The sequence below is a fragment of the Varanus komodoensis genome, unplaced genomic scaffold (genome assembly GCF_004798865.1).
Source record: "Varanus komodoensis strain SLA01 unplaced genomic scaffold, ASM479886v1 scaffold1, whole genome shotgun sequence".
NCBI classification, from domain to species: Eukaryota; Metazoa; Chordata; class Lepidosauria; order Squamata; family Varanidae; genus Varanus; species Varanus komodoensis.
This window is the reverse complement of record NW_025335268.1, coordinates 79,040,212-79,059,605: the sequence shown is the minus strand read 5'-3', so window position 1 is coordinate 79,059,605 and position 19,394 is coordinate 79,040,212. Positions and strand designations below refer to the sequence as shown.

At 38.3% G+C, this 19,394-nt stretch overlaps 1 protein-coding gene across 3 annotated transcripts in view; it reads right to left on the bottom strand.

Annotated features, from left to right (window-relative positions):
* The window catches only part of ARHGAP6 (Rho GTPase activating protein 6), a 269,620-nt gene that overhangs the window by 101,020 nt on the left and 149,206 nt on the right, over nt 1-19,394 (bottom strand). The window lies entirely within an intron of this gene.

Here is a 19,394-nt window from a genome sequence, read left to right as displayed (position 1 = left end):
AAAATTGTGTGTGAAATTTAACTCCAGCAGCACTACTATTTGCCATATCATATATCCATTGACAAGTGATATATCATGTTATATCTCAGATGAAAATAAATCTATTCATGTATAATTCAAGATCTTTCATTGAGAAGGCATAAAACATCAGCAATTTTCCAAAGGGGTCTCTCTATATAAGCACTGTGTGGCGGCTAGGACTTTAGCCTATAGCTTTTCTCTAAAATATTAAAATTCATTTATTTAGGCATTAAAGTGATTTGTATTTCACTAGATGAAATAAGCAATCCCAACAATCATGATAAGGTTTCTGTAAGAATCTGGTTTTAATTTAACCTCTTCCCCTCTCTTTTTTCCAGGATTAAAGGAGTCAAGAAACCAGAAAAAGGAGGAAAAAATAGGCACTGCTTCTTGCTTTCAAGAACTCATCCTCCTACTGCAGTCAGAGATGCATGTTTTCATTAAACCATGTTCTTAGAGAAAGCTATAGCTAAAAGGCAAACAAATACAATGTAGCAAACAATAAATATGTTTTAATCAATATTTGGGGGATGTGTTTATTTAAAAAGCTTAAAAACTGTACTTTAACTGATCAAACCCTACAATAGCAATTGCAGAGAACAAGACAGTCTATTCTGTTGAAGAGAAATAATACTGATAATTTGTACGTTGCAACACAATGCAAACAACCCTTTCCTATAATTCAGGGTCAACTTAAAAAAACAAAAACAGACCTCTGTTGATGTGGTTAATTCTGTTAAGAGCAAAAACAGATACTAGTTTACAGGTGTGGCTTCCATTTCTACCCTAGTGTAGGCTGAGGGAGTCCAATCTGGATTGGGATCCTAACGAGGGGGTTAGAGGGTCCAACACAAACACACACACACAAACTCTGTGACTCATCTGGAGTGGGAAATGTGCAATTTTTAATCCAGAATAGTGATGCTAGGTTCCCACCATGGCTCAAGGGTCCACACCATGCATGCTTCAGAGGAAAAGAAAGTGAGCAGTTTTTTCCTTTAAAATACTGCCTGTTTTGACCCTGAGTCTGCCTTCAGATTCACAAGATAAATTATAAGTTCTAAAATCAGTCAGTAACATAATCTACTGTTTCAAGAACTTAAGAAATGCAGTAAAGGCATAAATACAGTACAGTCAAAGACAATATAACGCTAACATGGTTAAATACTGCAAACAAAGGAAAACCCAAAAGGAAAACAAATTCAAAACAAAATCTATAGAATTAAAGATACATAAGCAATATTTCCAAGCCAGAATGCACTTAAATCAACACATGGTCTCGAACAACAGTAAAATTTCAAAATAATGCCCGTCTACAAAACCCTGTGTGAAAAGTGATATATACTAATGTTGAAATCCAACAACAAGGGAAGTTCAAGAAAAATAAGACTTACTAATACTTGCAATGGAAAAGACACCAATATCCCTTTTTTACGGAAGAACAATACTGCTCAGGTTTACAGAAAGTGTTTAAATCTACAGAGAAACCCTTGGATCCCTCCTGCTAAGCATCTGGATTTGGACAGCCCCATCACCATCTGAGCTTCAGGAGATTAGTGAATCTGTGAAGCTGCCTGAGCACTAATTTTCTGGCTGCATGTTTTTTTTCCTCATGCAGCTCATAGCTGCATACCTTGCCTTTACCTGTTTTGAAAGAACAAGTGTTTGAAGGAACAAGTGAGGGTATCACATACATAAGTTTTGAAACCAGCAGGTTAACATTCTCAATCTTCCTATCTATTATGGTGGGGGGGGGGGTTGATTAATTTGGTTATTTTTAATCACAGAACTTACTACCACTGATTAGTAACCATGGAAGAAAGCAGTAAATAGTCTTTCAAATAACTACTAATAAATCATTTTAATATAAATATTACTTCTAAAATGCAGATTGTTCATGTACGGTTGCAAATACTAAATGTATCATAATGTGATCAGAATTCATCACTAGGTCACACTATATCTGAGAACAGGAAGGGAAAAAGAATGTGATTAATAAGGAAGTGGCAGTTGATTTTGAGCCAGGAATCCTTTTTTTGCCAGTGGAAAAAAAGCAGATTCTGCTTCCAAAAGCTTAAAATATGTCATTGTTCCCAGAACTTAACCTAGTCAACACCACCCATTACTGGGAATGATTTCCAAGGGAAAGCTATAATATTGGGTTCAATCCAGGCTTGGTTATGCTTAAGAATAAACCACTAAAATTTGGTGATTAATTTAAATCACATTAATTTCAATGGATTCTAAGCATGATGACATCTGACTCAAAACCATTCTATTCTCTTATATTCATTCAATTTAATAAACTCTTAGCTAGATATATTCATCTATCTTCTACTCGTCTCTCTCAGAAAGCACCAGTAGTATAAATTTGTTCAACTGGTGAAATATAGTTCTATATCATGACCCATCAGGTGCTAGAACAGTCCTGCATTTACATGAACATAGAATTGTAGATCAAAGGGTGTACTTTTCATGCAGATTAGTTAAACTATGGCATTCCCTTCCACAGCATGTAGTGATAGCCACTATTTGGGATGAATTAAAAAGGCATTAGGCAAGCCCCTGCAGAAGTGGACTACCAGTGTCTGCTAGCCCAGACGGCAGTAAGGTATCACTAGTATCAGAGGAAGCACGTCTACATACACCAATTGCTGGGGAACATGGCCAGTGGACTGCCACAGCACTCTGTTCCTACTCGTGTGTGTCCCATGGGCAGCTGGTTGGCCAATGTGTGGAAAGAATACTGGACTAGATGGACCCTTAGTCTGATTCAGCATGGTATTGCTTCTGTTCTTAATTAGATTCTATGCAACGTCGATTTAGAAATGAAAGGCATTAGACCAGCTTTTGGCAAGCTGGTGCCTTCCAGATGTCTTAGACCACAACTCCCAACATTTGGGTCCATAAGCCATACTGACTGCATTTCCCTCTCAAAGCATCTACACTTGTGGAAAGTTGCATTGTAACAATTGCTTTGGAATGGGTTGGAAATGGAGCAGTGATGAGCCAGATGAGGGTGAATAAACTGAATAAACTGAATAAACTGAAGTTTAAGCGTATTAATACTAATATATTAATGTTGGGAGGCTCTACTGAACTGTGTGTGTGTTGCGTGGAATGTTTGTTCTGAATGATGACTGCACTTTCCCCTTAAGAGTCAATGCTGTTCAAGCAGGGGAAATAAAGAACAACTGTGTGCGGTTGGATCTCAGCCTGCAAGGCTTGCCACTATTCTGACAGGCCAACAGAAATGTATATAAGATTCCCGATTCAGCTCCAAGCACACATGCAGAGTTCCTATGTGTGATGCATAGAGACCATGAAGGAGAACATCTATTAACCTGCCATAAACTAAACTGTAACTACAGGGTGTTTCATAAAGTATGCAGTTTTTGATTGCACGGTATTTTTTGTTTGAAGATTGTCAGCACTGTTCCTATCATTTTCGTTATCTATTATCACTCCAATTAGAAGACCATTTGTCGTTTTTCCATTTAGTAGCCATGGAGCAGTTCAGTATCGAGCAATGCATTCTTATTGTGAAAACTCATTACAAAAATGGGGAGAGCTACGCAGAGACTGTTTGTAAACTTGGCATGATCTTTGGATGTGACAATGCCCCTACCACAACAACAGTTTCGAGGTTAGTGCAGAAATCCGAAGAACCTGGGTCAATTGCAACCAGAAAATTGCCCAGTCGAAACTGTACGGGTAATTGGCAAAATCAACAGGGACGTCTGTGAAAGAGTTATCATTAATTTCAATGATCGGATGACTGCCTGCAGAGAAAGTGGACATATGCTCGATATCATTTTTCATTATTAAATTGAAGTATATGTTGAATGAAATTAAATAAAAAAAAGAATTTTGCTTCGATCTTGGCTCATTTATTGCATTTTTAAAAACTGTGTACTTTATGAAACACCCTGTATTTTGTAGAGTCTCATTAATCTACCCTCAGATATGACTAACAAGTCTCAGTTGGCAAATTCATCTTAAAAACTGGAACACTCTCCAAGGTCTGACCATTTTGAAGAAAGGAACAGGATGCTCGGTTTCCATAGTTTGCTGGATACCTTCCCTCCATGGCTTCAGAAAATGGATAGAATGTCCCTGATTCAGAAGGTTTTGATTGGGAAAGGCCTAATAGATTTTATCTGACTGTAGTTGTGTTTGTTCATTTATATTGGAGTGGACTTAGCCAATTATTTCTTCTGCAATTTAGTAATTTACTGATTGTTAGCTACAATGGGTACCTTTTTAAAATGGAAGCGTAGGATATTAAATAAGTTAATTCATTAAAATAAGAATTGATCAAGTTTCTGGAAGTATTGAATCTCAAATACACACATATATTCATTTAAATACATATGAGATATTTTTAGTAGTACTTTCATTTCTATACCTCCCAATAGCCAAAGGTCTCTGCACAGATGAAAACACTTTGTCCTAAGTATAATAATGAGTACGGATACAATAAAAATACAAATATGATAAAATACAGTATAAAATCCCACTATATAACATTAAAACAGTTTAAACAACTTAAATAATTTCAATAAAATGATTTAAGAATAAAAAGATAGGCACCCAATCTTGCATGAGATTTTAGAAAAGTAATGTATTAAATGGAGGCAGAACAGTCTGGCCCATTTTCTTCTACCTGAAGCACAGTGAAACCCAGTGCACATCTTCAGTTGCAGATCATAAAATAAAACAACCATGGTTGTATTATTATTTAAGCATCATTGTTATTGCAAGTATTACTGGCATCACTGAAACTATTTACCCATAAGACTGAATGATGCCACACTCATGGGACTGAAACAGATGGACAGGGCTGCTAATGCAAGGCTGAATCATTCGTCACCTTTGGATTTATCATACTTGGATTTTCCTATATCTATACATTTCTTCCATAGCCTGCCAAAATGTTACCCAGTTATCACCATGCTTAAGATAGTCAAGAAAACATCCTTTACAAAGTGAAATGCACAAAATGAAGCTGAAATATGCAAAAGATAGAAAGCCATAATTAACTGGAGCTACTTGGACAAGGGGTCATGTCAGAAAACTCTAGCTGGTGATTAGTATGACCCAAAAGATTCTGAGCAGTACCTAACTTTTGCTGTAATATATTTATAGTCAAAGGATTTTCAGCTATTTAAAACTATTTAAACAGACCATAGAATGACATACCACAGAGAGTTACAGTGGAGCTTGAAAGTATGTTTGAAGCTCTGCAAAGTTATACTCACTGGAAATGATGGTGCTCTTCATTTCATTTTATATAAACTTATTTGGAAATAAGCCTCCAAGTATATACTTTGTCATGTACCCAGTCTGGGAACAAATTCATACTATCTGCAGCGAACATACTACATTAGAAAGTGAGAAAGGAAATAGAAATACTTTCATCACTACAATAGCCCATATCAAACAACAAATATGTCTTTGAAGTATAACATGGGCTCCAGTACTTTGAAGTTAACCCTGCACACAATCCTGGAGACCTGCCAGAACTGGACAGTTAAACCTTCTTGAGGAAGGTGATCAGGGAAAGAACATTATAAGCAACAAGTAAGAATGTCACCTATTGTCAGTCTTTCTCTCTCTTACTGAAAAGCATGTTCATGCACACACATACACAAAATAGACCATGAGCATTTTTGAGGATTACTTAAACATCGAACAACCCCTGCTGCTTGGGTTTGGATGAAACAACAATCAATGGCAGCTCCCCACCACCACCACCGGGAGATGAATATTCAAAGTAGCTGATAGTATAGACCAAAAGGTACAGTAGCTTACATAAGCCATGGTGGGTTTGCGTGATCATGCAGGCTTGGTCAGAAAGACACAAAGGACAAAGAAGTGGAGAAAAGGGAAGTCAATTGCATTGCGTATTTTCCCCCTCCCATTTCATTAATTACCAATTAAGAATGCAACCCTATGAATGTTTAGGTAAAAATTAGCCACATAATATGCAGCATCCCTCAACCAACCACAATAGCTGGGGCATCCTGAAAGTACTAGTTACTAGATATGTAAACATGGTTAGGATTGTGCCATAAAATGAACAAATACAGAACTGCCCCAAAGCACACTGCTTCCATTACTGAATTAGCAATTTTAACAAAAGCAGTCAGATTGTATTCTGAGAGTTTAAATTCACTTAGTTTTCCATCCACTGAGGAAGTCAAATTTCAAGAAATTGTGTATTATGACAAATTTTATTTATTTATTTAAAACTTTAGTATGCCGTCACCACATGCCATGGCATCTCTGGATGGCTCACAATATATACAATTAAAAACAATAAAATAATCTTTATAAATAAAAAAATCAATATAAGATTATATAAGAACAAAAAAACAAAAAACAAAAAGAGTGACTATTCAATCATAAAATATTAGTTTTTAAAATAGCAATTAAATAAAAAGATTTTAACCTGGTGCCGAAAAGACTATAAACTCGGCACCAGGCACACCTCTCCAGGGAGCGCATTCCATTATCCAAATTAAATAATCCAAATGACAGGGACAGAAATTCCATTATCCAAATTAAATAATCCAAATGACAGGGATAGAAATGCATATAAATCATAAGGCAATATCTATTAAATACCGATCTATCTTAACCCTCACCTAGCAAAACCTTTCTGAAGGCCTGGGTGTTTCTGATCCTTTAACTTCATCACTAATCACCTTCTATGTATGCCAAATATAAGTAAGAAATGCGAGCAAACTTTTACTTGAAAATGATCTTACAATTTATCAAAAGGAAACCATTTCTATCCATTGCCCATAACAGCAATTTCTTTGCAATTCCTCCTTTTGCTGACTGAAGTCTGAATGGACACAAAGTTGCACACAAGGAACTTGCAAAAGAACTTCCCAGGCTGGTGCAGTGGCAAGCGGACCTTTTGCTCCAGCAGAAGCCTTGAATCTGGAAAGACCCAATGCCACTTCTAGGCACAAAGCAATGGGACATTATGTGGTACCAAACAGGGAGGAATAAGAAGAACCAGCGGCAAGGAATATGATCAGGTTACTATGATAGACTGGAAAAACAAACAGTTTTAATAAAAGGGAAAAGGCAACATAAAACAAAAGCCAAGATCACTGTGATGACTAAAAAAAAAAAAAGAGGGGGGAGATTAACTTCCTCTACTCTGCTGATTAATGAGGAAGACCTTTTAGATTCCCCTTTCCATTTATATATTCCTATAAACAGCAGCTCATGGGACACATTTCACAACCATAGATGACTCAACTGAAATAGGAAGGAGGAGAACAGACATTAACAGTTGTGTATGCTTCTTTAAGTACTTCCTTCTGCAGCAATAATTGTGCAGGATCACTTGAAATGCCACTTTAAAATGAATGAATGTCAGCACATGTGTGAAAGCAAAGTAAAGGTAAAGGTTTCCCCTTGACATTAAGTCCAGTCATGCCTGACTCTAGGGGGCGGTGCTCATCTCCGTTTCCTAGCTAAGGGAGGCAATGTTTGTCCGTGGACAGTCTCCGTGGTCATGTGGCCAGCATGACTAAACAGCAACATGCATGGAACACTGCTACCTGCCCACCGAAGTGGTACCTTTTTATCTACTTGCATTTGCATGCTTTCGAACTGCAAAGTTGGCAGGAGCTGGGACAGATTAATGGGAACTCACCCCATTGTGCAGATTTGAACCAGCAACCTTTCAATCAACCAGCCCAGCGGCACAGCGGTTTAAACCACTGCACCACCTGCAGTCCCTTGTGAAAGCAAAGTAGCTCCCCCAAAATCAAACCGCACCGGGATGTTGTTTCTGTTGTTTGTTCTCATTAAAAAAAAAAAGACAAGTGATCAAACAGAGACATAAAACACAATATGAATGCTTTAAAACACATTCTAGTTAGTTGAAAGAAAAGGATTTTTTTAAAAAGTTCCCTAACATATTTTAACTAGTTTAGGTGAAGCTAGCTTTTATTATATATATTTCTTTTGTCTCAAGCTATCAACTGACCCTTACCCTGCACCACAAACTAAGTGTTTTAACCTTGATAAAAATTCAGAAGACCTAGTGCAGACCTATCACAGAAGGTCTGGCATTTTTCTGAGGAAATACCTACAGTTTATCCCCTTTTCCATTTTTGTGTGGAAATACCTAACACTCAACTGAGGCCATTGACTGGAGATATCAGCATTCTTGTTACTAAATCCATATTGTTTCATCTCTTCCCTGTGTCTGGAATGATGCAGTGGAATTGATGCCAGCTATTCTAGCTGGTAGGGGATAGCCAGCCATGCTCTGTATCTGACCCATCTGTATCTGATACAAATAGATAAGGGGACAGTGTTACATAAACAGCAGACAGAATAAAAGAAATGATAGAGAGAAATGGAAATGGATGCTTTAAAATGAAAGTTTTGCCCAAATGAGGAAAACAAAAAAGCATGAGCTTGCTCAAGGATATGTAAACAGACATTAAGAAATGAAAAAAATCATTCTGAGTAGCATGTCATTGACAATATCAAGGTCAACAATAAAGAATTACTCAAAGATATCAGAAGCATGAAACCTAGTGGCAGTAGGACTGCTGGATGGTAATGAGTATTAAAGGAACATTAAATGCATGCTATTAAATGCAGAAAAGCTGGATTAGTTTTCTTAACTGTTGTCATAGAATATGACAGAGGAAGAATGACAAGCATTTCCATAGAACAATGAAGTTGTAGCGATTGCGAGTTTTAATACCAAGTGCCCAGAGATGACCCCTGTAAGTTATGAAAGGCTCTTAACCAAGTAACCAATGTGGCTATTCATTTACATCAGGTACTGAACAGAATAGGCAGGAGGAGGTCTTGTACCCATCCAGATGTGGGCAGCTGGTTTGCCATTGTATGTATGGAGTGCTGGACTAGACAGACCTTTGGTCTGATCCAGCATGGCTTTTCTTATGTTCTTATGACTGAACATAAGACATGAATGATTAAAGCAGCTGGGAAATATAACATCTAGCACTGTAGACTTTAGTGCTTTTGTTAAGAAGGGCACATTGACAACCGTCCTTGAAAGCATAGCTTTGGAGCTCAGCCAGACCAATGGAGAGGACAGTAGCCTCCTCTATTCCCTGCTCTTCAACCTGCTGAAGCACCTTTCCATCACTCAGAAAGGCCAGTATGCATCTCCCCTCCCCAAACTGTAGTGCTTCCTCATCATTGTCCCACCCCTGTTCAGTATTCACTATTTAAGCCAAGACATTTGGCAAGCTTCATTACGCCTCTAATCCTAAAACTTACTGCTTTTCTTTGAGCCATGCATGATTGTACCATTTGCACCTCAGTAGGCAGCTTTTCAAAAGATTTAAGGACCTCTCCTAAGTTCAACTAAGACACATTATGGGTCATTCTTACACTTTTATACAGTGAAATACAATACACAAAATTAGAAGTTCATTTGTGCTCTGATGAGGCTATACTGAATGCATTGTGTGAAAGAACAGAAATAATTGCTAGGTTTGGGTATGAGACAGACTGGCTGAGTTTTGATATGACAACAAACTGTGATTTATTGTTACACGAACAAGCCACAGCAAGCCATGGCCTTGCATATTTCTTTTCTCCTCCTCTGACACAGATGCAAATAAACTGGGAGCTTTCACTCCTGTTTTTTATTAACTGCAGTTAATAAAAGCATTTACAAATCTGGCTTATTTCAACAGCCTATATGGAAGATTAACCTCAGTTTAGGGTTCAGGTGTAACGCTAAACTGCAGTTAATAAAAAGGGAAGTGAAACGTATTTCCTCAAAATAGGAGAATAGAATGTACAAACTCATAGTTTGTGTCTTACTGATAAACGATCATATATCACAGACTGCAAACATAGCCACTGAGTATGCTTTAAGTTGAAGCATGCAAAAACTGTGTTGTGCTTCTTCTTGTTTTCCTTAGTATTTTTGCCAATAACATATAAGTGTGCTGCAGTATACCAGTTGGCCATAGATCACTCTTCAAGAAACACTTAAGACCAAAGCCAGTTATTAGCCAACATACATCTTTTTCCTCATTCATCAGAAAACTACTACTGAAGCCAAAACAAGAAAATGCCCTAAATTTTTTGCAGCAAGATATTCAATATGTCTTGTGCAATATCACAAATGAAACTTAAATTTGTTCGTTCTTCTTCCTTGGCTGGAGAGGAAAGAGGGTTTGAGCCATTCTTGGAGAATACTGCTTTGTTAGCTAGGAAGCCCAAATCAGAAAACAAGAATGGAAGCTAGACGACCTTAAAAGGGTTTAAAAACCATTTTGAGTTTAGCACATGTAGGAAAATACCATATATAAAATATTGTTCATTTGTATGCCATCTTAGAATGGAGGAAACAAGTAAACTAGGCTGGTTGCATATCATATAGAAGTTGCACATGCCAAGGAGATAGTCTGTGTTTATATGTAGCAAAATGCTGCTGTTTACAATGCTTGCAAAAAGAGTAGACTTTTTATTGGCACTACGTTATGGCAAAATCAGTGCCCATACACCACATCTTTATGCATAGTATTCATCACTATGTAGCCATTAATAAAAATCTCAAAGCACACATCCAGTCTATTATTTGTAAGAGGACAAGGAACTGACCAATATGTAAAAGATGCATGCTGTGTAAACGCATGGCACGAAACAGATCCTTCTATAAAACCACAGATCAGAATTGCTGGCTGTCCAAGACAAGGTCAGGAAAACCAAACCACCACAACTGCTGGGCTTTTACAAGTAAACACAACCTAGCATTAACAATTGTCCCCCTCACATGCAGTCACTACTAATTAACTAGAACCATTTAAGTACCCAAAATCACCCAACCACTAACTGCTACAGAGCAGGGTAATTGTAACAGAACGTTTGTGTTGGAATACGTTTCTCAAAGGCTACTGGTGATTTTCTGCATTTGAAGTACAGGGAATAAAATTGTGCATTCAAAACTGCTAGAGTTTATGTTTATGTTTCTAAGAATTCCTGAGAGCTTATCATGGACTTTTCCATTAAAAGACTGGTGGTGGGAACAACCTCTCCAAAAGTCAGCCTGTAAATCACTACCAATCTTCTCCGGCAGTGTGCAGCACACTGGAATGCTGCGCATGTTCCGCACCCTTCCAGGCCACAGTCTTCCACACATCTTGTCAACATCTCTACTAACTGAAACTCATCCAATAAAATCTGCTTCAACAGTGCACTGGATGCCTTCAGACAGTGTAATCAAGGCTGAACCTGAATCTGCCAAAATGTGTTTGACCTCTGTGATGTTGCCATATGACTCATTCTGACCAGCTACCTAGCGTCAGGTTATTGTCCCTCTGGCTATATAATAGCTGACTGAATCAAGGCCAGCTTTTAATAACACTTTTTAGAACAGCTGCTGAAAGGAGTTGCTAACAGCACAGAATGACATGTCCAAATATCTATCCATGTTTGTATGTCTACGGCAAAATCATCCCCTTACAGCTGCTTTAACTATACTGTGCCCTTTGATTCTAGGACTCTCTATTTTGTCTAGAAAGGTGAATCAAGCAGAGACTTGGGTAACCAAGATGAGAAAGCCATGTTTCATTGATGCCTAGTTATCCCCACTCAGTATATGCAACAGATGGTGATTGACCTTAGTTTGAAGAGGCAGGAAACCCATCAAATATGCAGACATTTACCTTTTGCCACATTGCAAACCCAAAAGGCATTGATTTTAAAAGTCTACCCCAGACTCCTGCTGAGAGGAAGCACTATGCCTTTCTCATACCTTATCACCAGCACTAACCATAGTCAGAACAGACACAATGAAGAGCCAGTGAGAGCCAGGGTGGTGTAGTGGTTAAGAGCATGGGACTGGGACTCAGACGATCTGGGTTCTAGTCCCCGCTCAGCCATGGAGCCAACTGGGTGACTCTGGGCCAGTCACAGGCTCTCAGCCCAACCTACCTCACAGGGTTGTTGTGGGGATAAGATGGAGGAGGAGAATGATGTAAGCTGCCTTGAGCCCTTTGTAGGAAAAAGGCAGGATATAAATTGAAAAATAAATAATGAAAAAGTAAATAATGAAATCAATAGGAAAAGTTAGTTCTGGCTAACGGAAGATCATTTATTTCAATGAGTCATTCTCAACAGAACTTATTCTAAACATTCTAAATGTCATTCTAAGCATTACCACTCACAGCAGCCATTGAGGAGAATGTTTTACACCCAAAATTTATACATGAAAACCACTTTTTGAACACTTTTGTGACTTTACCCAGGGCAGGATACCAATGGTTTAGATGTTGTTCTCCTATCAAATCTCAAGAAACTTTTCTCTCAAGTAACCAAACATATTAGAAATATCTTCTGCTAAGACTTTGTGTTGAATCCTGGCCTTTTCATTTCCTATGGTGTGTTATGTTCAATCTTTGCTCTGCTGCTAAGTTAGCCTGCTACCCTCTTCCCCATTTTCTTCACGTGACAGAATCTGCTATTTCACTCCTGGTTTTTAGGCAAATCAGATTTTTAGGGAAACCAATGTCTTATCCCCGCCCCACAGCCCACAACTTTTTAACCAGAAGTATTCAAAGTACGGGCTAATGTCCATTATGAGACATAAGCATCAGGTATCCTTAATTGAAGCTCTGGGTGATGGAGGCAGATGGGGAACCTGGTGAGACATCGTAGGGCCAGAACCAAAGGAGGAGTCAGAAACAAGTAAGGGTCAGATACCAACCAGTCATGGCAGGTCCATTACTGAAGGCAGAGTTGGGACAAGCAAGATTTTGAGAAGGCATGACAGGAACAGAGGCAAAGGTAGAGTCAAAACTAGGTAGGAGACAAGGCATGAGTGAAGACATTGCCAGACTGTGGGCAGCCAACAAATCAGGAACATGACATTACTGTTACAAAGGTTTGTGTTGTTGTTGCAAAGGCCTGATAAAACTTTTTACAGACCCTCCTGTAGTTCCCAGCTGATCTGCATAATTGCAGTGCCCCTGATACAGCAAGTACCCACAAATCTGGTGCCATCTTGAAAGTGGAAGAAGTCCCCAGGTTAAAGATGAATTCTGTTCCTGAGAATGTCCTTAAGTCTAATTTTTATGTAAGTCAGATCACGAGTAAGCCAAATGTTTGTCTTAGTATTTGTATATATTTTACCTTTCTATGCATATAACACACTTAAGAAAAAAATCCATATTCACTAAGGTATTTTAAAAACTATACAGCACTGTAATTATGATGATGTAATAATACTATAAGTAATTACAGGTACTGAAGAGAGAGGGCATCTGCATGTATGTGTGCCAGTATACTATACTGTAAAAAAAAACCCAAAAGAAACAGTCCTTAACACTGTTTAGAACATTCTTGAGGTAACATTAAGCCCAATATTAACTAATGATGATGTACTCAGTATTGATGATACTGGAGAGTCAGGGTTTGATTGTGCTGCTGGTAAGGCAGGGAGAGTTACCACTGGAGTAACTTTCTTGATGTAGACCTCAAAGGTTTTTTGTACAGCCATTTTATCCCTCTCACCATAAATGGCTCTGTAGCAGCTGAGGGCATGGTTACAAGGGCAAATGCTAAAGAAAAACCAAAGGAGAACTATGTACTCTGCATGTGCCCCAACACACACTGGGTTGGATATGCTCAAGCCGACACTATGAATACTGTATCTTTAGGCAACTAGGCTTCCACTGATGTTGCATCGCCAAACTCATTATGTAGTCTACCAGAGATATGTTGTGTAGTTTTCTACAGATAGCCATGACTATCTCCAGCAAATCTCAATCTCTAGTGAATATCTCTAACAAAAAGCTGTGACTATCTCTAGGGAACTATGTGGCCACTGATGATGCATCACATAGTTGCCTAGAAATATTCATTGTTTTTCTCTGTAGACATTCATATAGGATTTAAGGCAGTCCACCCATATGTAAGTATGGGTTGTTCATTCAGGCTACCTTCTCTATCAGGCCATGAGGGGGAACTGCATTGCTGTGTAGATTCTGACTGTGAAAAAGATACTCTAGGGCTTCATTGCCTCTACTTCACCATTTCAGATTCATATAACAATCCCTATTATATGACATGAGAAGACAAATTCTTGCCTCCCCAGGCAAGAAGCCATCTTACCTCCTGTCTTGGAACAGGTAATACTTGTGTTCCAAATTTCTTCTTTTTCTCTGTTTCTTCCTTACTTCTTTAATCACCCAAGTCATCCCCTGTTCGCAAAGTTAGCCCTGCTTTCCTCAGCCTTGACCACAACCTAATCTCTCCTTCTAACTCAGCTAGGTTTTCCTGCTTTCTCTCACCTTCCTATTTTTGTACAGCACATTTTGTTCCTTCCCATTGCTCCCCATAATATTAACTAGGTATCTGCCAGTCCTATCCAAATATTATGCAACTATCTCATATTTCTCTAATAAACAAGAATTCCTTTATTCTCATCTCTGACTCTTGCACTGTTGCTAATTCCTCATCTTAAGTCTATCACTTCTCTGCATTTTTGCACTCTTATTTCAGTTTAGTCTAGAGGCAAGATATGCTGAAAACCTAAACATGTTTTAGCCTGTAGTTCTGCATATACATACAAAGACATATGCAAATAAGATGAAAAACACAACAGACTTTTGAAGCCATGTTCTGTAGGAGGAGGAAACCCCATAATATTGCTGTACAAACAGATGATAAAGACATCTGTAGAAATATGTCACATATGGCTTTATAATGCTAAATAAAGCAAGGAAGAAAATAAACTAAGTAAATCCAAGTGCTCTGTATGAGCATATTCATACCTTCACAAAACTTGCCAACCTCTCACCAGTTTGGCACATTTGATGTGCAGCACCCAGGTGCACAGAGACGCTTTCTGAAAAGGTATAAAATACTGGATATAAATGCTATTTAGATCTGTGGTGTCAGATTTAGGCTTTCATAATCTACATTGATAGTATTCATAAAATCACTACAGTCTACCACGGCTTATTTAAGCCTCAGACGCTGCTAGGAAATCTTTGGATACTCAAGCCCTAACAGTGGTTTGTTTTGTCAACCGACCTGGCCAGGATAGGTTATTGGTGTGGTTAATAAACCACCCATTACCCATGTGCTATTTCAGGGTTGTAGGTGACGAGTAAATGAATTGCAGTCGACAGTGGGCTGCCTGATCAGCTGATTTTTCTTCTTCTTTTAATTCAAACTACAATGTGCGAAACAATGTTGTAGGAAGGGCAATCTTATTCTTGTAGTGAAAGATCACTGGTAGCTTAGAGCACATGCTCAAAAAGGAATTTATTTTTGGTACTGGAACTGAGCACTCAGTCCTGGTTTTCATCCAAAGCTTTTTTCCATCTCTGCTGCCTAATTTGGGGAAGGAGCCCTATTGTTTTTACTATTAAATAAATGGCCGATTCTATATCTATGCATGTACATACAGACCCTGTTACTGAAACAGCATTGTGTAATAAGTAGCGGCTCATATTACTGATACTATATAGACAGCACCAGTGACAGGACAGGAAGAGCCTGAAGATAGCTTAAATTTAAAAAGAGGTTGTATGAAAGACTTACACTGCAGGGCATATCTCATATTGTGGAATCCCTTTATCTAGAATCCTTTCACGAAAAATATTTGTGTTAATCACATCCATGATTGTTAGCTACAACAGCTAATGAGATCCTGCAGAGAATTGGAGCAAACTAATGATAAAGTTGCTTTGCATTCTATATTCCTTTCAAATTTTCTAGGAATATTTGCTTAAAGGGTATACCCACTACCACCTGAATCAGCCCTTAAGACTATAGGTCCCTAAACAAATAGCTCTCAACAATCCTACTAAAATTTATTAATTTTTCAATTGTGAACTACTGTGTACAATGTCTCAACCAGTGCTTACTTTCTGCTATTGATGAGCTTTGTTCCTTTTTGTTTTTTAAAATAATAGACACATAGAAGCTAACCAAAAACAACTTTTTGTACTGTGATAAACCTTGAAGACTGTTCTCTATTACCAGGTAAGCTGAAAACAGTGTTCATAAATTGTGGAGGAAAAAGCAGGTTAAAAGAATCAGCAAGACAACAAAGAACAGTTATAACAGCAGCAAAAGGTACTGATGATGATGATGATGATGACGACCAGGACATCAAACAAACGAGTGAACAGAAAGCCAGGATCCTGACATGTCCTTTGATTATGAATGCAAGGATCAGCCAAAATCTGGAACACATAAACTGGTGCAAACTGGATGTGTGCCCCACTTTGCCAATGGTTACACAACATTCTGCATGGGAAAAGACATGCAACTTTCCAGGGACCACATGCCACTTTCAGCTAAGTGCAGAACTACTGGCTGTACTTAGACACCATATTTAACCAGTGTGGGAAAACTCTTTCAAACTGAGGGCCAAATTTTGTTTTCAGGACGTTCCCAGGGACTACATTCCAGTGGTGGGTGGAGCCCAAGGCAAAGGAGCTGGAGGCAAAATGACCAGCCCAGCTTCATTTAAATGCTTACTACCACTGAGATGCATTTCAACCCTTTCGAATGGATGGAGGGGGACTGCACAAAAACAGGGAAAGCATCAAATTACTGGTGGTTGAGGAAATAGGTGGGGCAATGGCTGGAGGGCTGGATGTTGCCACTGAACTTGAGGGGGACTCGATCTTACCTGAATCCATAGAATAGCAGGAAAGGAACAATTTTCATGAACCTCGGGCTCTTGAGCTGCTCCCCTGCTGCAGCTCTGAGTCTGGAAGCTTTTACTTACATGTTTACTCAACCCAGCTTTTGCATAGCTGTTAATATTAAATTAACTATGGTTCGTTTGAAGCTTGTTGACTTCAAGCTATAGTTTGAACTTTCCTTGTTTCAAATGAACCATGGTTAACTTAATATTCCTTACAGTTTGTTGGCTTGGTTGACACCAGCTACAATTAAGCAGAAACAGGAACAAAACCTTCAAAAGCTTTCTGGCAAGCCATGCAGAAGGCAAGGGGGCATGTGAGCTCATTCTGTGTGGATCATTCTTGTTACAGTAAAAGCAGTCTTCCCAAAGCTGGTACCCTCAAGATGCTTTAGACATCAAAGCCTACCAGCTCCAGTGAGCATGGCTAACAGTAAGGAACCTTGGCAGTTGTATTCCAAAATGCAAATTCCAAAAAGGGTATCAGCTTCGGGAAGGCTGGACATAACATCAAAACTGTGTCACAGTTGGTCCTTATCTGTAGACAAGGAGTAGCAAAATATACAAGCCCTAATTTTAAACTGCCCAAATTTAATCTGTTCAACCACGTTTCTAATCCATTTTTCAGCAGATATGTCTACTCCATTAGAATTAGCTATTATTTTCCTCTTATCTGAAACACTAAAAGCACTTCACAAGATAATTGTAGTTCTAATTGCTGCTTTGAACTGAGACATACAGCATTTGTGAGACCTTATACAACACAGCTAAGCCTTTTCCAAGAAAACTATGACCACTCTAGAGAAAAGGAATGTGATAAAATGTCTGGCTCTTACTGGCACTAGCATATGGTTTGAATATACAGAACTTCTCCTTGTGTATATAATTTCTATCTATAGAATTTTCTTAGAACTGTTTGTACAATGAGGTTTATTTGAAAGGGTTTGATTTTAAAAAGACTGGAACCTAGCAGCAAAATGAACTTTATCTGTCTTGCTTACAGAAAATTCAGGGTTCTTACTTCAATATAGTATACGCAGAAAAAAAATCCATGTGCTTATTCACACAATTAACAAATAGGGATAACCCTGGCTTGCAGCAATCGTCCCACCAATTTAATGATCTGACAGGTCTCCATGCCTAGAAACGGAGTTTTTTTAGAGCCACAGTTGCTGGACACCTGTTTTGGTGACTTTTGGGGTACTGTCTTGCCTTTGGCTTCATTCCTGTCGGCTTCTTACTTCAGCTAAGACTGAAATAGCACTGCAGCTTTGGAAGTCAGAAAATCTGTAAACCATGAGGCTGGATAGATATAAACATTTTAATAGTGTTAGCCTGAATTTGCAGCAATGCAATTTTTCAAGGCAAAAGAGGAAGGCTTCACCACCCACTCTTATTTTGCAAGCCATTTAGGGTCCATGCTGTGAGTTGTAGGCCTTTTTCTGTCTAAGCCTACACAGGATTGTGCCTTTGCTGCCTTTTAAAATTGTCAGTTTTGTCTGTCTACTTTCTATGCCTGTGTTTTTAATGAATTGGACTAGTTCCTGTCTTAGCCCGTCATAAAGGCAATATAAGGACATCACTTATATTGTGCTGTGGATATAAGATTCTTGTCCATATTGAATTCCTCTTTGGACCTGGAGTTGTTCATCCTGCTTGCCTGTTAGCAGCAAGTGTGGCAGTGTCAATCCATGCACTGCTGTACTGGTGTAACTGGTCACATGCACAGTACATACCGGTGTTAAAAGTGCAATAAGGTTGCACTAATAACTCAGAGAATGTTATCAATAAAATATCTTCAGATCTAAAGAGACTGTTAAATGTTGTTTGCTACTCATGACTGCTACTCATGTAGAAGACTAATACAGGTTACCTTGCAGGAAAGTGTGTTTGTTTTTGTCTAAGTCACACTAGCTACATGATTAAGCAATTGGCACATTTATATGTGGCCTTCAGAACACTATATAAGCATTGCATAATAAATGTCATGCAACATATTTATAGTATATCTGATCATTGTTCTTCTGTCTACAGATAAAGAGTTCCATATGACCCCTCAGAAGAATTACTTAGAGAAGATGTATTCAAATGTTGGACTAACTTTGGCTACAGCTCAGAGAATGCTATTTTATGATACTAACTGCACCTTGCTTTACATTGATTAGGCTGATTCCTGTTAGATTTTCAAGCAATCTCTTTCCTAATTTCTATGAAGCTTCCTTCAACAACAAATAGGTGCCCTATACAGATACACGTGGCACTTGTATCACTTGTGGAAGATCAAAGATTCTCAATATATGCTAAAATAGACTAAAGCACATATTGTATATGCAACTCCTACAAAAAAAATCATTCCCTCATACTTGGCTCATTCCTAACAAATTAATAAACACTGATACTTAAATTTCAGGTTTCTTCATAAGCATGTGCCTTCCAACATCATGAAGATTTAGACAATTTGTCTTATGAATTTTTGCTTCCTCTTCAGTGTATGCAGGCTTTCAGCATCTCTGTTCACTTGATCAGTGCAGCAGATGAAGTCTGCTATTGTGCTCATATTTTCATGACACAACTAATAAAGACACCTGCTACCACCCCTTTTTCTAGCACTTGAGCAAAGGATTGCCAAACTCATTTGTTATGACACAAACCTCCGATTTTGCAGCGTAAACTATCTGAGATG